General features: G+C 42.2%; 2 long non-coding RNA genes across 4 annotated transcripts in view; one reads left to right on the forward strand and one right to left on the reverse strand.

Annotated features, from left to right (window-relative positions):
* The window catches only part of LOC308587551, a 22,438-nt gene extending 13,512 nt beyond the window's left edge, over positions 1-8,926 (reverse strand). Inside the window, exons 1-4 of one of the 3 annotated variants that reach the window (XR_014008440.1) lie at positions 8,618-8,926; positions 7,945-8,135; positions 6,702-6,859; positions 5,039-5,972 (exon numbers count right to left, since the gene is read on the reverse strand). This is a non-coding gene — a long non-coding RNA (uncharacterized lncRNA). Of the gene's footprint in view, positions 1-5,038; positions 5,973-6,701; positions 6,860-7,944; positions 8,136-8,617 lie in introns of those variants that run through there. The other 2 variants (XR_014008439.1, XR_014008438.1) reach the window with 2 other exon arrangements.
* Positions 8,630-16,603, forward strand: LOC308587550. Its single transcript, XR_014008437.1, has 3 exons — positions 8,630-8,699; positions 10,454-14,499; positions 15,122-16,603. It is a non-coding gene; the product is annotated as an uncharacterized lncRNA (long non-coding RNA).
* The last annotated feature ends 404 nt before the right edge of the window (positions 16,604-17,007 follow it).

Below are 17,007 nucleotides of genomic sequence, written 5' to 3' on the forward strand. Positions count from 1 at the left end.
TCCCACTGAGCAGTAGGATTTATTGTACCTCTGAGAAAACATGCCTCAGATTGTGCTGTAAGTGGTTTTTTTGAAAAAAATAATAATCTTATGTTTCCTCTCCCTTAAATCATTACTGCCATATTATTTTCACAGTTTTTCTGCTTAGAGGTAGGTAGGAAGGATTGCACCTGCAGAAAATTCTACAATGAATTCAACATATTTCAGGGTATTGGGATTATATTCTTAGCTACACCAGTGAATGGAGAATGCTACTTTTGTGGATCTGTGAAAAAGACCACAGTAATAAAATCAGTGGCCATCATGAGGCTGTTTGCTTCTGCTGTTGAACTATGTGACAATCTGGGAATCTCTTCTCTTCTCATTGTCTGTTCATTTTCCCAGCCATGTGCTCCCCTGACAATTATGCTCTATTTTCTCTGCATCCATCCAGTGCTTTGTTATTACTGTCTTCCTGTTTTCATTTACAGCATAATAGCAGGTGGCAGTTGACTGCCTTCAGACCAGATTTGCCAGGTTCCTTTCCTGTCTGTTTCTTGTATTGTTCCTTCCCAAATCATTAAACATCACTGTTGACATTTTCCTCTCTTTGTCAGGCAGAGAAAAACACCAACCAGATATTTAGCCAGGCTAATGTCTTGCCAAAATGTTCAAAAAGCCATTCCCAAATTGCCCTTTCACCCTCTCGAGCCAATCCCTATAGAGATGTTATGAAATTCAGATATCTGCACATCCAGTCACCATAATTGCAACCTCTCCATGATGTATAGGTTGGCTTTTGCAGCTGCCTGGTTGATGGATGGATATTCAAATAGTAATTTTATGACTTCTCCAAATAATGGCTTAACATCATTTGTGTGTGTGTGTGTGTGTGTGTGTGTGTGTGTGTGACTACATCAGTCAGGCATGCCTTCTCAACAATGGTTGCTACTATACTTTCCAGAATGCATGTCAAATTATTCAGCTCTGTCTGGCAAGTATCTTGGCACTGAACTGAACCCAATGTTTCTGGCTTAATATACCCTTTACATCACATATCAGTATGGTGTGACTTCATACTGCTTTGTGTCACTACAGCAGGGTTAGCCTATGTGGTGGCCTCCAGATGTTTTAGACAGGCTTCCTCAACCTTGGCCCTCCAGATGTTTTGGCCTACAACTCCCATGATCCCTAGCTAGCAGGACCAGTGGTCAGGGATGCTGGGAATTGTAGTCTCAAAACATCTGGAGGGCCGAGGTTGAGGAAGCCTGTTTTAGACCAAAGAGCCCATTAGCCTTGATCACTGGGGTGAGTCATGATGGATGTTAGGTGTTGTAGTCCACCAAGGGGACCAAGTTGGCTACCACTGCACTAGAATATCACATCTTCTTGATCCAATTCTGTCACTGAAAGAAAATGTCACTAATCTTCTCACTAAGGTTGTGCCAACTATTCCACATATCCCATTTTCAGGCACAAAATAGTACTGTTGTTGTGTGAATGAAAGAAAGAAAGAAAGAAAGAGAAAGAGGGAGAGAGGTGGAGAGAGATCAGAATTATTTTTTTTGACCCCATCTTCTTTTATGATTATATTCAGTACCATTGATTTTTCCAGCTGCTTATTATCATTATTGCCATTGCCATTGATATCCCCCCTTTCCTCCAAGGAGCTCAAAGTGATGTCTATTCCACCCTTCCCATTTCAGCTTCTTAACAATCCTGTGTGTTAGATTAAGCTGAGAGATCGTGACGGGCACAAGAGCACTCAGTGAGCTTCATAGCTGAATAAGGATCTGAATGTTGGCATCTTGGGAGATAGTTTAACATTCTAGCCACTACATCTCACTGGTTCTCAATCAGCCAATCACGTATCACATGGTGATTTGGATGATGTTACAATTTACATAGCCAATTAGATTTTGGGCAAACTAGGTGAATTCCAAGTTATTCAGAACTTTGGTCTACTGTGAAAATTGGTGTGTTGCGATGAAGACCAATGACAAGTTCTGTTCTTGATCTGATGCTTGGAGATGGGATGGGATCACCCTAACAAAAATGTGTATGATGATATCTACTAGCTATCACTTGGGGAAGCAAGTATATTTACAGTGAGTGACAGTGAAGCTGGCAGTTAAACAGTTAAGCACAATGCCAGTGAAAACAAACTGTGGCCCATAAACCCTGTCACCCATTGTATCTTGCATCTTCCTTGTGGTATCTGGGGGCACTGTGGGGTTCTTGTTTCATACATCCTAGCTTCGGCCAACCTTTGTCCTGCTTTCTCCAGAAAAAATAGTTTAAATGATGCCATTTACATTTGCCACAGCACCTTCCTCATTCCAGCCAAGATGGTAGAAAAGTTCATTGTTCTCAATTACAACTTGATTAACTGTGGAATCAGCTTAAAAGAAACTTCTCCTGTTTTCCAAACTGCCCTGTTCATCATTTTTAAGAAAAACTAGCTCATTGATAAAGTAGCCAGAATATAATCCTTCAGTCCTGTGACTGGCCATGCATTTTATAGTTATCTTACCCTCTCAGTTCTATCACAGCTTTGATTAATATTGAGTCTCTTCTTTAATATGGACTCCATGCAGAAAAGCTACTTTGTACTTCTGCTGCTTTTCAGCTGACATGCAGAAATTCAATGAAATTAGGCAGGTAGGAAGCAAGATGATTGCAGTGAGAGAGAGGATAAGTATTCGATGTGACATCAAATATTAATGCTAATGGGGAAACTGAATGGTTGTGATTTATCTTTGTATTAGAATACATTATTATATTTAAAAGCTCAATATTTTAAAATAATCTTCTTGTTTAATTTGAAAATGTATGGTTCTCTACTATTGCCTACTGCGGCAAGATATAATTCCCGGTGGGCATTTCCACTCCTTTGTTGGCAGTGGGAGCACCATGCGCAGTTGACTTGTGGAGTGCAGTTTGTCTCTGCACAGAGAAAGAGAGAATACGAAGTAACTAAGACTAAAACTAAGCATCTCCCCCAGCATGTTTGGGGGAACTTCAATCCAGGGTGATCCTGGGATCATGAAGCACAATAAGGTATGCTTAGTACATAACAATTTCCTTTTTACTGAGTCAAACTATTGATCAGTCCTAGACTGATTGGCTCCCCAGGGTTTTTGACCAGGGACATTTCCATCCCATTTCAGTGGGAACTGAATCTGGGAGCTTTGCATGCAAGGTGCATAGTTAAACTATGACACTTGCTCTCCTCGGGGGCAGTGATGGCTACCAACCTAGATGGCTTTAAAATATGATTAGAAAAATGGTTGAAGGAGAAGGTAATCTGCCTCCACCTTCAGTTTCCCTGATCCAGGAGGCTCTTCTTATATTATGATGTTCTTGAGGCCCTACCACTGAGCCACAGCCCTTCCAAATGGGTGTGAAGAATTACAGTAGAATATACAAACTATAGGGGAATGGGACACAACATGGGCACTGTTGACATGCAACCAAGGAAAGGGGGGCAGTTGGCAGGCCCCCAGCTGGCTCCAGCCCACCGGCCAGTGTGCCGGGCGATCTCCAGTCCTTGGTGCAGCATCTGCAACCTGAGCTTCAAAAGCTGGGGCACGCTACTCAGCAGAGTAAACGCTACACAACCGAAGCGGCAGGAGAAGTTGTGTGAGCATATTGACAAGCAGTTTATTCGGCACACATCAGGACAAAAGAAAACATGTCTGATCTCCTTCGTGTCCAAAGCGAGACATTTAAGCAAAAGCTATACACAAACGGAAGTTCCCAGCAAGCTGTGCTGGAGTGTAAACAGACATGTGACATACAACAATTCCACACGTCTGTTCTTAAGGTGGAAAGGAATATTCCAACAGGCACAACTATGGGGAGCTCAAATATGTTTCACTGTAAAGGCAATCACCAATGCTCCATTGTGCATCTCATGATTTCCAGATGTCTTGCACACTACACACAGAGAGAAATGTTGAAGGCTGCCTATACCACTAAGCCTGAATGAGACATTCTCCACACACACACAAACACCATCTCTGGTAAGTATTATGAAGTGTGGGAATGGCACAGATTGTCATCTCAAGGACAAAGACATTTGAAAGGCAGTGTGCTTCTATGAAATCGTTGGGAGTACGCTGGGGGCTGAAATCTACTGAGATTATAAGAACAGCAACAATCCCATGTAGATGTATAAGCATGTGATTTTACTTCACTTGGGAGCATTTTTAGATGACCGTGGGCACATGTGAATTCAAAGATGATTGTGACTGGAAATGCAATTGGGCAGATCTGCATATGTGTATGATCCAGACCACATGCATATGTAATATATAGTATTGGTACATACTGCCATTGCTACAACCGAGATTTAGAGGTTGACAGTCGGGTGCTCAGCCCTATCTTTATATATACCATTGCACTTTCCCAGATTCTGCAGGAAATACCATTAATTCAATATAAGCCGCACCTGAATATAAGCTGCACCTTTAAAATTGGGGAGGGGGGAGGAAAGGAAAATACCTGAATATAAGCCATTCTCTTCCTCGCTGCTCCTGGCTGCATACTGGGGGGGGGGGGAGAGAGCTGTGTTGTGTTGCCAGTGGCCTTTCCTCGCTCTCTCCCTTCCCAGCCTTGGGGGAGAGGACGGGGCACTATGCGTGGGGCGGGCGCTGCTTTGCCACACTTCTGGCTGCATACCATAATGTCAGGAATATAAGCTGCACTTTAACTTTTCACGGTTGGAATATATAAGTGAGGCTTATATTCAGGCCAATACGGTATGTTAGTGTTGTGTGTGTGTGTGTGTGTGTGTGTGTGTGTGTGTGTACTGGTGTTTAGGTCTGAGACCCGATGCCTTTAACAGAATCACCTTTTTATAGTCCTATACTTGCAACCTCAATTTTGTACCTTCATGTAAACTAAGGAAAACATGGAATAACCAGCAGCACTTCACAAAATAAAGCATAGGTCAAAATCGCCATTAGGAAGCACTGAATACATCAGTTTTCTCTTGGATTTTCTACAGAAAACCAGGTGGCTGGCCTCTGTCGAAATGAGAGCAAGTCCTATAGAAAAATAAACACAGGCAGGTATGAGTGAAATTCCCATTAGGGACAGATAGAGCAGCCATGCCAAAGAAATGGCTCCAGAAAGAAAACTTGACACTAGTGATAATACAATAGCAAAATAAAGCTAAGAGATCACTCCAGCCTGCTGGATTTGAAATGCTTAATCAAAAGTGACTTCTGCTATTGCAGCTGAAAAAGCAATGTTTTCAGCCTTCTATTAATTTCCATATAAAAACCATCTAATGGGGAGCTGCTAGGGAGAGGACGGAGATCAATCTGCCATAATGACACGCTGGAGACCGGAGGGGGAAATGCAAACTTGGAGCAATTTCATGGCAGGTGCAACCTTGGAAAGAATGGCCATTTTTCGGAGTTAATTTGTTCCCTTGACATGTTTGAAATCCATATTTGTACTTTAAAGGTCTAAAATGCAAGCTGATTAAAAACATAGCCAAATATTTCTAAGCATTTCAACCACATCCAATGATAAATTAGTAACAACTCCCCAGTGATAGGACAGCTGGTTATCTTTTATCTCGCACTGCCAAAAGCCAAAACAGGACAGCTCATCCCCTCTTTTGGTCTCACACTCATTTCTCCAGACTTAAAGTTATTTGAATTGATCACAAGTAACAAGGGGCAGAGTAATGAAATAAAAATGATGATGATAATAGTCGGGCTTTTCAGGGAAATGCAAAGGATTTTGTTGTTGAATTGCCAGTACATTTAAGTCTAAGTCCTCTCCCCCCCCCCCCCGCTTCTCTCTCTCTCTCTAGCACACACGCACACACACACACACACACACACACTGCACTGACACTGATATTTCAAGTCTCAAAATATTTCTTACTTTTGAAAACATTTTGCATTGTCCAGTAGCAGTAAATATTTAACTGCTGGGGAAATGAATAGAGCACAAGCAGGCTTCAAACTTCTTCTCTGCAAGATAATTTTTTGAAATCTATCTTAGTTTATACATCTGCCAGATGAGCACAATTATAACTTCCCTTTTTATAGCATGAAATTGTAAAAGGGAAAGAACAACACTCGCACACACCTCTTGTTTAGTTACCCTTTAGTGGTTATTACCCAGGGTCGCCTGTAAAGGCTCAGAGAATTTCACATTCATATTGAATGGCTCTCGTGCATATTCCTTCAACATCAGGACTTTCAAATATTTCCTAACAACCTGCCCTTCCATCTCATAAGCTTCATTTACTATTAGGGCATATAGAATCCTATGAGCTAGTTTAGGATGGTCACTAAGCACCCCGGGGATATTTACTCACTTCATCTCTATGCCATCAACACCTGCCCCATCTATCAACTGGAAGCAGCAGGGGGGGGGGGAACCAGGGCCATCCTCCATTTATCATCCTGTCCCAGCTATGGCCACTGCAAAATATCAAGTGCCATTTGCAGAGCGAGGAGTCCAGGGCAGATGGCCATATGTCATCCCTACTGCTTGCACAGAGAGCATCAGTTGAAGCATCAGAGGGAGGGACCAACAGAACCCTTCCATCTGGCATCTCCTGGTGCAGTCACTGAAGAATGTCAACAATTAGAAGGAAAGGGCATCTTTCAGTTTGCTGTTGAATTATGATAACTGTTTTCATCAAAATAAGGGCAGGATATTAATGACCAACCAACCACTAGCAGGACACTCACAAGGTTGGGACAACAGGTTGAAACTCCAGTAATCAGCTGCCAAGTCCCACTGGTGAGAGATGAGCTGAAGGCAGATGTTACCTGTCAGAGGTGAGCCAGGAGCCAGGAAGAATCAGGAATTGAGCCAGGAAATCTGGTTGGAGGACAAAGCTAGGAACCTGAGGCAAGAATACATAAGAGCCAGGAGGTATTTATTGTTAAAATAAGGCCTCACTCTGAATAGGGAGTTTTTCATACGCTTTATGTCCAGGAGGGCTCAATGGCTAACTTGGATGGGTGGGGTCTGTTCAGAGGTGAGAATACTTAATTTCCGATAAGATTTCCAGTAAAATATACCACACTGAGCAGCAATGCAGAAAACAGAAGCATATCAGTTCTAGCCCTGTTAGCTCCTGATACTTTGTCACACAAGTTGCTCACTTCTCTTTTTGCATTTGAGATACTCGGGGGCTGAGTGAAAGGTCAGCCAGTAGCTGACCCCTGACATATGCTTCTTCAAAAATTCTTGCAACAGTATGAGAAGGGTCACCTACCCTGCTGCATTTTTAGAGATCCAACTCTGGAGAACTGCTCTCTGCAGCATCTGGTACCGATAGGCTTGCCAGATGAAAATTCACAACTAAAGGAAATGTTGATACATGAAATTGGGATAACCACCATATTTTATGGAAGTAAGTGTGGAAACAAGGATTACCATTTTAGCGCTACTTATTTCTGATCATCTGCAGTAGTTGGTAGTAACCTTTGTTGTAGCTCCTGCGGTTGGTTCCCTTTCTGTGACTTGGAGAGATGCCCTTTCTTGTTTCTTTCATCCCATCCACAGACTGAAGAGACAAAAGGTGGATGGGTTTTAGACCGTAGTTCTGTAGCTGTTTACTATAGTTCTAGGGAGAGCAAAAAACTTCAGCGCCTTCCTGATTTCTGCCTAATAACTGAGGATTCTTTGGGCAGGCTCAGTCTTCATAATATTGCTATAGGACAGAAAAACTGAGGATCCTAGTTCTTTTCAGATCTGGAAGGACCCTTCCAACCCAACCCAACCCAACCCAACCTTTTAATTGAAAGCACATTGTAGTCAGCACATTGGAACTTCTTTCCCTGAGGAATAATTCCATGGGCCTTTAAGTGAGACTCACACTGTTAGTCACAATTCCTTTTCATCTCCATGCTCCTTCAGGGCAGGCAGTAATTTGCTGTTGCCTTATGAAAGCATTGCACGATGAGGCTCTTGGTGCCAGCTTACCTCTGCTAAGCAACAAGTGAGGAGCTGGAGCTGATGGTGTTGTGCCAATTCCTCGCCTCTTCCTGCCCATTCCTATCACTGTGGATTCCTACCACCAACTGTCTCTTGCTTTATATTTGGATGGCAAACTTGTTTGGGCAGAGTTGTCTTTTTGCTATGTTTCCTCCCCAGTGGCGAGATCAGACGTGCTGCTGTGATTCAGAGAATAATAAGCATAATAAGTGCACAGAGATCCCTGTTCTTCCTCTGGGCTTGTCCCCACTGGAGTTTAATCTGCACTTGTTTGTGTTCCCCTTTCATTGCCATGGTTCATATGACACACACACATCCCTATCCAAGGGGCAGCCCACAGTTTTTGAGCAAAAAAATACGATTTTCCTAATCTGAGGAAGTCCAGATAGGAGAAGTATATCCAGGCAAAACTTCATGTTTCTTGGCTGTGAAACTGCTTGAGCACCGTGTGTGTGTGTGTGTGTGTGTGTGTGTGTGTGTGTGTGTGTGTGTGTGTGTGTAGGGGGTTCTGGTAACATTTGTGTGATCGTACCACACCCTATGCCTGCTTTGTTTCTGACCAGAGGAAGGCTGTAGGTTTGCCTCTTTTATTTTAAGCACACACACACACCCCTGCTACTGATCTGAACTAATTCAAAATAGCTGTAATAAAAAGAATTACCTTGCAGGCCGGCTCTGCTTTGTTTTAACCAGGCTGATGTATTTGACTGAGCAGCAGTCCTGCCTCTTCTCTCACCCTTTTGGTAAGCTGTAACTTTGCCCCTGGTGGGCTCTCTTCTTTGATGAGCTGCATGGGTGGGGGCAACAGGAAGTGAGGCTGAGGTTGGTCTAGAGAGAGAAGCATGTGAACAGGTCTGGCTGCTGTGAGCATCACACACCCCGCTTTCCAGTAAATGTTAACCAAATGAGGTTTATGTATGTATCTGGGTGTACATCTTTTTCCTTGCTGCTTCTCAAATTTGTAGCTATGTCACCTCAGTGAGAAACACTGGAGGCTTTAAAAACGTTATCCCATTTGGAAGAGTGAGAAACACTGGAGGCTTTAAAAACGTTATCCCATTTGGAAGGTGAGTGGGGACAGGAGAGTGCAGGGTTTTTCTTCTTGTCCTAAGGGTCTCTGGATTCCTCCCCCAGCTCCCAATTATTTTGTGCAACCTGTTCTTCCCTCTCTGTGTGTTCCCACTACACAATGAGGAGTTCCCCTCTTTTGCCGCTGTGGTGTTTCCATCTCCACCTCTGCCTAGTTCCTTCTTGGCTAGGAACAAATGGGACTGGTTTCAATGCCCAGAGCTGATTGGACAGACTAGTGACACCGAAGTCCCACCAAGCACTGCCTACTAGTATGGATGGAGAAACACCTCTATATCTGAGGTGCATTGCCATTAAAAATGCTGGTGTATGGACCGCAGACTGCAAACTCACACACCCAAAAAAGGGAACCATGTTTATATTTCTGCCCTGGTTCCGACAAGTTCCCATCAGTCCTAGGATGAAGGCATTGGAAGGATTCCCAATGGTTCCAAGACTAGACTAGTCTTAAATTAGTGTTTGAGCCAAGCCGAAAGAAAAAAGAGGCAATAGCAATTTAAAATTCATAGTGATAACAAAAATTCCCAAATTAAATAGCATCTAATTAATTCTGAATGATACTTTGCAATTCACCAATACAAATAAGAACTACGAAATAACTGATAGGATAAAGATTTAAATTAAAATAGATGCTTTTTTCTTCTTTTTGCTGGCTATTAATCAACCACCATATAATACTCATTATGCTCTAATGATACTATTAATAATGTGACTTTACAACCATTTTGTACGATTATTGTCTTTCATCAATGCAATTAGCACATCATTTATGTGCTTTTGTTATTTCTAATGATTAGCTGTTTTATTTTAAATCATTCTGCATTTACAGCATTGTTATCTGATCCTGGATTTTTTTTTATAATTGTGATTTTTTAAAATTGTTGTTCGTCTCTTCCTCTGCTTCTTCAATCCCACCCCTTTTTTGCCCAGTTATTTAAGATCAAAGGAAAATGTACAATATGTGCTGAAAGGAATTTATTAACAAACTGAGTACCACCCACTGCCATGGCTCGTGGCTGTTTTCCATATGCACATTCATAAATTTTCCCTGTCCTGTTTCTGCATTAATTTGATTTTTTTTTATTTTTTTTTAAATCTACATGAACATTCATATTTGCACATGCAGTTTTGGAAATATGCATTCTTGCAGTATTTCTACACTTATTTTATCCTAAAATGTGCATTTTACATTGTGCACATTTTCATATTTTTTTGAGCTGATAACCACACTGCAAAATCCAAAGGGTAACTGGACTTCCTGGTGCGGATAAGTTTGGATGTTCTGGAATTCACAAAGACCAAGTCAAGCATTCCTCGGGCAGATCCTAAAAGTTAACCGCATTCCGTTGAATTCATGATGTGTTTTCTGCTGCTATTGCTCTAACCATCTCTCTTCATTTGTTCCCAGTTCCTTGGTTGACCATGAAGCTTCCTGAGCTCTTCTAAGTAGGAGAATACATGCTATCTTCCCATTCCAAAGGATTGGTCCGAACTTCAACAGGAACACCAAGTAGAGAAGCCATCCATCTAGATTCCTGTCTCTGCGCGTGGATCTTTCATCCCTGCAGAAGTGATCTGCCCAAGACAATGGAGCTACATTAAGGTTCCCTCAATCTCCTCCTACTTCAGATCAAAACACCAGATCTACATAGGTGGTGCCAGGTGTCAATGGGAAAAGGCTATGGTTGCCATGGCAGCAATTAACTTTCATTTTTGTTGGCCAACCAGTGCTATGACTCCTGACCTTGATCAGAGGAAGCCTGCCCAGACAATAGCAGGCATATTTGTCCTTGCTTAATGACACTTCAGTGGCAGCTGAGGCGGAATCCAAAGCCACATCTCCTGAAATCCAAGCTTGAGTTTTAATTTTCACTGTATTCTGCTCTTTTTAATTGCTTGGCTTTGAAGTTCTTTCCATAGTTCTTAAACTGGGGCTTAGCGTTGCCTTTTATTTCACCTTCATCCTGAAGTTTCTGCTTAATGTCTTTGACCGGAATGGTTGCCCAGTTTCCTGGCATGGCAATTTATTTGTTGCTTTTTAAAGATTTCTGGTCTTCTGGATTCTGGAATAAACTTACATGCTTTCTTTAATATAAATAGCAACACTCCGATTTCTATCCTTGATAAAGTAGGCTTTCAGTTAAGCAAATGTATACATGCTAGCCTGTCAGCATTATTAATACTGTCAAAGTGCTGATCAATGACTGTACCTTCTCTTCCAGTCTCTGGCTGGCATTCACAAGCTTTCTGTTCAGGGGGGAAATCAGTCTTCTACTAATGTTGCCACCTCTTCCACTGCAGTCACAAAACTTTAAAGACACTTGAAAGAGGTTGTCCAAGCCTCCCTCCCCAAAACTGAAAGTGTTGCTGCCCCATCATCTATCTAAATTGTGGGTTGCCTTAAAGCATTATAGATGAGATAGTTATATTTGCATTTCCAAATCCGGGGCTGGATCTAGATACATAAAAGAAGTGTTTCAGTTAAACATGTTGTAAACTTTGAATGAGAAATCGGGTTGGCAAAAATGGAACTCCATGGCGCCATCTGGTGTCACAGTGTTATAATGCATATACAACACATACAAAGTGCTTTTTCTTTGCTGAGTCCCAGGTGTGACATTCATATCTAGTAGCTTCCTTCCTGATGTGGTGCTCTATTAAGAAACCAAATTTTGCAAATAGAGGATTGCCTGATTTAATGACATTTGAACCGATTTCATCACATAGCCAAATATAACCAGTTATGAATAGTTTCATTGCTCTTTTTCCTGAAGGATGACAAAATGTCATATTGTCCACCTAAAGAAAAACCTTTAGGAGGAAATCAATTTTGCAGGCTATAAAGTTACATGCCTGCTTCTTCCTGTTCTTTGCTTTTTGTTTATTATGTTGAAAGGGAAAGTGTTTAAATTTAAGTTTGCAATCTATATTATCTCATATAGGAAGAATTCCATTTTATATAGGGAATACATTCTAGGGGAAAGCTTATTTCTTTGTTTTGCAGATGGAAGAAACATCACAAGGCACACAAATTTTCCCAAGCAGATGGCATTTGTCTGCTTTCCACCTGACCCTTACATAAAAGTTAGCAGTAGTTGCTTGTGGCAAAATGATATAATAAAGCAAAAGATTTAATACTGTACCAGTTCCTTTCCTATCCTATCTAAGCTTACATTGCTGCAAATTCAGATCGTACTGTGGACTGTCCACAGTGGCAACTCAAAAAGATGCTTGTTAGTCATGGCTTAGAACTAGACATATGCGTGCATCGGGGTCAGTTCACACACTCACGTGGCTGAGAAGGTCAAGGCAGCTGCCCCTACCACCAGAATGGTACAACGAAAGTGGATAAGCCATCTTCATACCAATGGACTGTGCATGGTTATCTGTACCACTAATTACACTTTCCTATGCCAAACACTAAGGGACGCAGGTGGCGCTGTGGGTTAAACCACAGACCCTAGGACTTGCGGTTCAAATCCCTGCGACGGGGTGAGCTCCCGTTGCTTGGTCCCAGCTCCTGCCAACCTAGCAGTTTGAAAGCACGTCAAAGTGCAAGTAGATAAATAGGTACCGCTCCAGCGGGAAGGTAAATGGCGTTTCCGTGCGCTGCTCTGGTTCGCCAGAAGTGGCTTAGTCATGCTGGCCACATGACCCGGAAGCTGTACGCCGGCTCCCTCGGCCAATAAAGCGAGATGAGCGCCCCAACCCCAGAGTCGGTCACGACTGGACCTAATGGTCAGGGGTCCCTTTACCTTTACATGCCAAACATTGCAGTGGGGAAGGCCCATGTCTCAGCAGTAGAACATCTGCTTTGCTTGCAGAAGGTCACAGGTCCAATTCTTGGAGTCTCCAGGTAGACTTGGGGGAGACTCCTGTCTGAACCCCTGGAGAACTGTTCCAGGCATGTCCAAAGTCCATTTTGGGGGCCTAATCCAGCCTGCCAGTCAGTTTAATCCGGCCTCTGTGGCAGTTTATTCCCTGGGGTAAAATCCTTAAAAAACTTCAAGAACTTCATTCCGAAAAAAAGGTTAACAACTTTGGTCGGCCCTCACGGCCCTTCACTTCATCAAATCTGGCCCTCTTTGGAAAAAGTTTGGACACCACTAACAGTCCTGAGTTAGATGGACCAATGGTCTGACTCAGGGTATGGCAGTTTCCTGTCATCCTATTACACTGTATGTGCCATGGGGTGACATCCCTCCACCACATGGAATGTATCCTTACTTGGGTGAGTGTGAAAATCAGCCTTTAAGGACAGAGCCAGGTCATATCTGTGCTTTAGAAACAAAATTCTGTCCATTTTTATATGCATAGTCTGATCAGGTATTGCAGTCCAAAGCTCTGCTTTCAGTCAATGGCGCATAATCACCCCCTCCAGGCTTCTGAATTATCACTCTTTTACTTCAGAATGCCCTTGCAGGGACTTTCCTCACCCATCCTTCTCCCTTTCAGTCATTAACTGAGTCTGATCAAGAATGGGATTTTTATTCCCATGGGGCCTAAAAACAACAACACGATGAGGGCTTTTTAGCTATAGTGCTCTTCATGGAATCCATGTAACCTTTGTGAAATTTGCATGCGCAAATTCCTGACATTTCCTTTTCAGCTCTCCATTACCTCAGCCACTTCATCATGTGGCACAAGTTAACCAGTCATCCATAAAGAGTTTCCAAAGAACTGCTAAAAAAAGAGAATTTGCATACACCCCCAATACAGCATTTTTTAAAATGAAAAGGCAGCACTTCGTCAAATATTCACCCCCCAAAATAGAAACTTGGTTTGAATATGCCTCGGATCAAAGTATCTGGCTTTTGACAAATCTGAGGTAATCTGAGTCTTGATTGTAAAAGAACCCAAAGCTTTATTCTGAGCAATACAAGAGGTGCCTTTGACTGACTGATACTGATAGCAAATGGGAAAACTACTTTAATAGATTTACCTCAAGTGAATGAAGAAAGGGTTTTGCCTTTTATCAGTGTGGCAGAAGAGAAATTACACTGAGCAGTTTTGAGAACAAACAGTGGTTGCTATTTTCGGGCCTTCTATCATGGCACTGTCAGCTCACCTATCAAGTATAAAAAGAAAACACCTTGATTTATCCAACTGCCATCTGTTTGTTCAACGTGCTCACTTGATCTATGCAGTAGATATAGCCCTAACAACCATCCTGGGTGCACTATATCAGAGACACTTAGGACATAATGAGCTAAAGTGGATATATGGCCAAGCCTGGAAGTAGAGTCAGGACAGGAGGGAAACTTCATAGACTTTCCAGCTCGGCTTGGTGCTGCAGCTTCCACAATGGCAGCGACTGCACATTTAGGCCACCATAAAATAGACACTGATGAGCTAGGAAATTTATTCTGCCATGCGTGTTCTTGTTACAGCCCTGTAAAACAACCATCCCTTCCCCAGAGGGAATACTTCAGGGAATGAGAACCAGCCAAACGAGTAAGCGAAGCAGGATTCAAGTCTGGGTGGTAGAACGAAAAAATACAAAAAATGTATTAATAATTTGCTATTGGGTTCCACAAGTTAGGCTCCCTTCAAAGAAGGGTGTGTAGACTGTGATCAACCTCATCTCCAAAACAATAGCAACTGAACTGTCCGCAAATTTCTGGGAAAATGCAAGTTCCAAAAATACAGCTTTGAGAGAAGATTTGGGGCATGTGTGAAAAGCAGGAGGAACCCACTTCTGCACTGCTCACTGATGATCTGGAAAACCTAGGTTTGTACTGTTCAGATGTAGGAGCTGGTCACTGGTCATGCTTGCTGGGGATGATGGGAGTCGTAGTTCAGCTACATCTGGAGGGCCAAAGGTTCTCCACTATTGATTCTAACCAAAGGAAAGGGGAGGGAGAGATGTTAAATCAAAGATGTGGAACAGGGGAGAATCAGAAGAAGACAAGGTTGAAGAAGTTGACCTGAAGAGGTTAATTGTCCATGTCGACTTCTCAAGACAGCCCTCTGACTATGAAACTGTACAACCTTTACAGACATTATTTTTAAACATGCCTCAAATACTTGTTTTTTTTAAAAAAAATCGAAGCAGCTTATCATTTGCATTGCCCAGGTGCTGTGAACTCACCACTCTGACATGAGACTGAAAGATCACACAAGACAACGTTCTTTGATTCAAATTAGGCCACAACTTTTTTGATTACAGATGTAAGGGACTTTGGCCTAGGCACTGGGTATATCCTGTATCAACCAATCTGCTTGCTGGATGTTTTACCATGGGGTCAAATCTGAAGTGAGGGTGTCCTATTACATACATCAAATAGGTGCAACCTTGCCAGGATTGTCCATGTCTAGTGCATGTCAGCCTCTACAGAGATGACTTTTAAACATGCCTCAAATAAAAAGCTTGTCATTTACGGTATATTATGCTTTTCTTCTGCTAGCTTTCTATTGTCGTTTTTGCTGTCTGCGTCTACACTTCAGACTGCTGATATTGTTTTTAATCTCCTACTGTAATGTTATTTTTAGTTGCTTTATGTTTTAGATTATATTTTTGCCGTTTTATTGTTTGTAATGTTGTTATAGATTGTGTTTCAACTTGTTGGAAGCTGATTTGAGAGGGACAAACCTGAAATGCAACCAATCATCATCATCATCATCATTATTCTGAACTAAATAAAAAGGGGGGCTTTTAAGACAGCGTTCCCCTTTAGTGTGTGTATGTATTCTTTCTAGTGTAATTTTGCACACTGTAGTGCTAGCTTTAATCCACCAGGTGGCAGAAGCAATTAAAACATGCCGAATATGAATGAACATATGGTGCACACCTTTCTCACTGCAATGATTTGCAACAGGTTGGAGTTCTGGAAGGGTGAATCTTGTTAGGCCTCCCAATCACTTCAAATATTGAAGATGGCAGCATGGTCTAAGTTCCTCACTGGCTCCTTTAGGCTGTGTTTCATTGCTTGACCTTCACTCTAAGAAAAAGAAATGTTTTAAGAGTGAACCAGCTTGAGGAGATGCAGAATAAAAAAGAATTAGAAATCCATTCACTGCAAGGAGACTCAGAGTTCATGGGCTAGCAGTTAGGCTGTTGGTCCTCCCAAAATGTTAACCTATTTATAAACTGTGTACCTGTTACACTTTAAGGCTACACTACGGTCCTATACCCACTTACCTGGGAGCAAGCCCCACTGAACTCAAAGGTTGTCCACGACCTTTCCTTCTGTTTTCTTGCCATTTTCCTTGGTGTCTCAGTAGGCCAGGTTTAGGCTGGTTAGACTGTGAAATATCCAGCTCTCCTTGCCTTCTCTACATTTAAACAATTTAATTTCTTTGTTCAACATGCTTCCAGAGCCACTTCGCAGCTGGCGAGACTTTCAAAAATCAAAACCATTAATTACACCAGGGGGGCCCAATCTTCTTGGACACAGGAGCACATATGGAGAACAAAGAGACTGTCATGAACACCACATACACACAAAAAGAAATTGGGGGTGGGATTGGCACTAGTCAGATTGTGTGTATGGATTGGTACAAACCCCCACCCTCCCAAAAAAACCCCTGACAAAATATCTACACACAGAAACAAATCGCAGGCAAAGAGCAGGCAACACCCAAATAACAAAAAAGGAAAAGCTGCTCCCCAACTTTAAAAAAAATAAAAATGGTCAGGGCCAAGAAGCTTTGTTGGGCTCTAATGGGTTTGTGTGTGAGAGAGGATGCCATGCTGCCTGCCTACAGGGCATCACTTTGTGGACTCCAGAATTGCACCATACAGTAAAGACATCAATATAAAAACAGGAGAGCAATAGAGCAGATAAAATGTTTCTGGCTGTGCCAGTATTCTGATACATCAGATGTCAGATAGGCCACATATCAGTACCAACCAGCCTCTGCAAACCCCAGGCTGGAAATGGAGGAGAATTTCATTTGGTGCATATTTTTAAGTTGAGTGTATTTGCACCTACCTCTTGGATTAATAACACATGGATTGGA

The sequence above is a fragment of the Podarcis bocagei genome, assembly GCF_964188305.1.
Source record: "Podarcis bocagei genome assembly, chromosome: 5".
NCBI classification, from domain to species: Eukaryota; Metazoa; Chordata; class Lepidosauria; order Squamata; family Lacertidae; genus Podarcis; species Podarcis bocagei.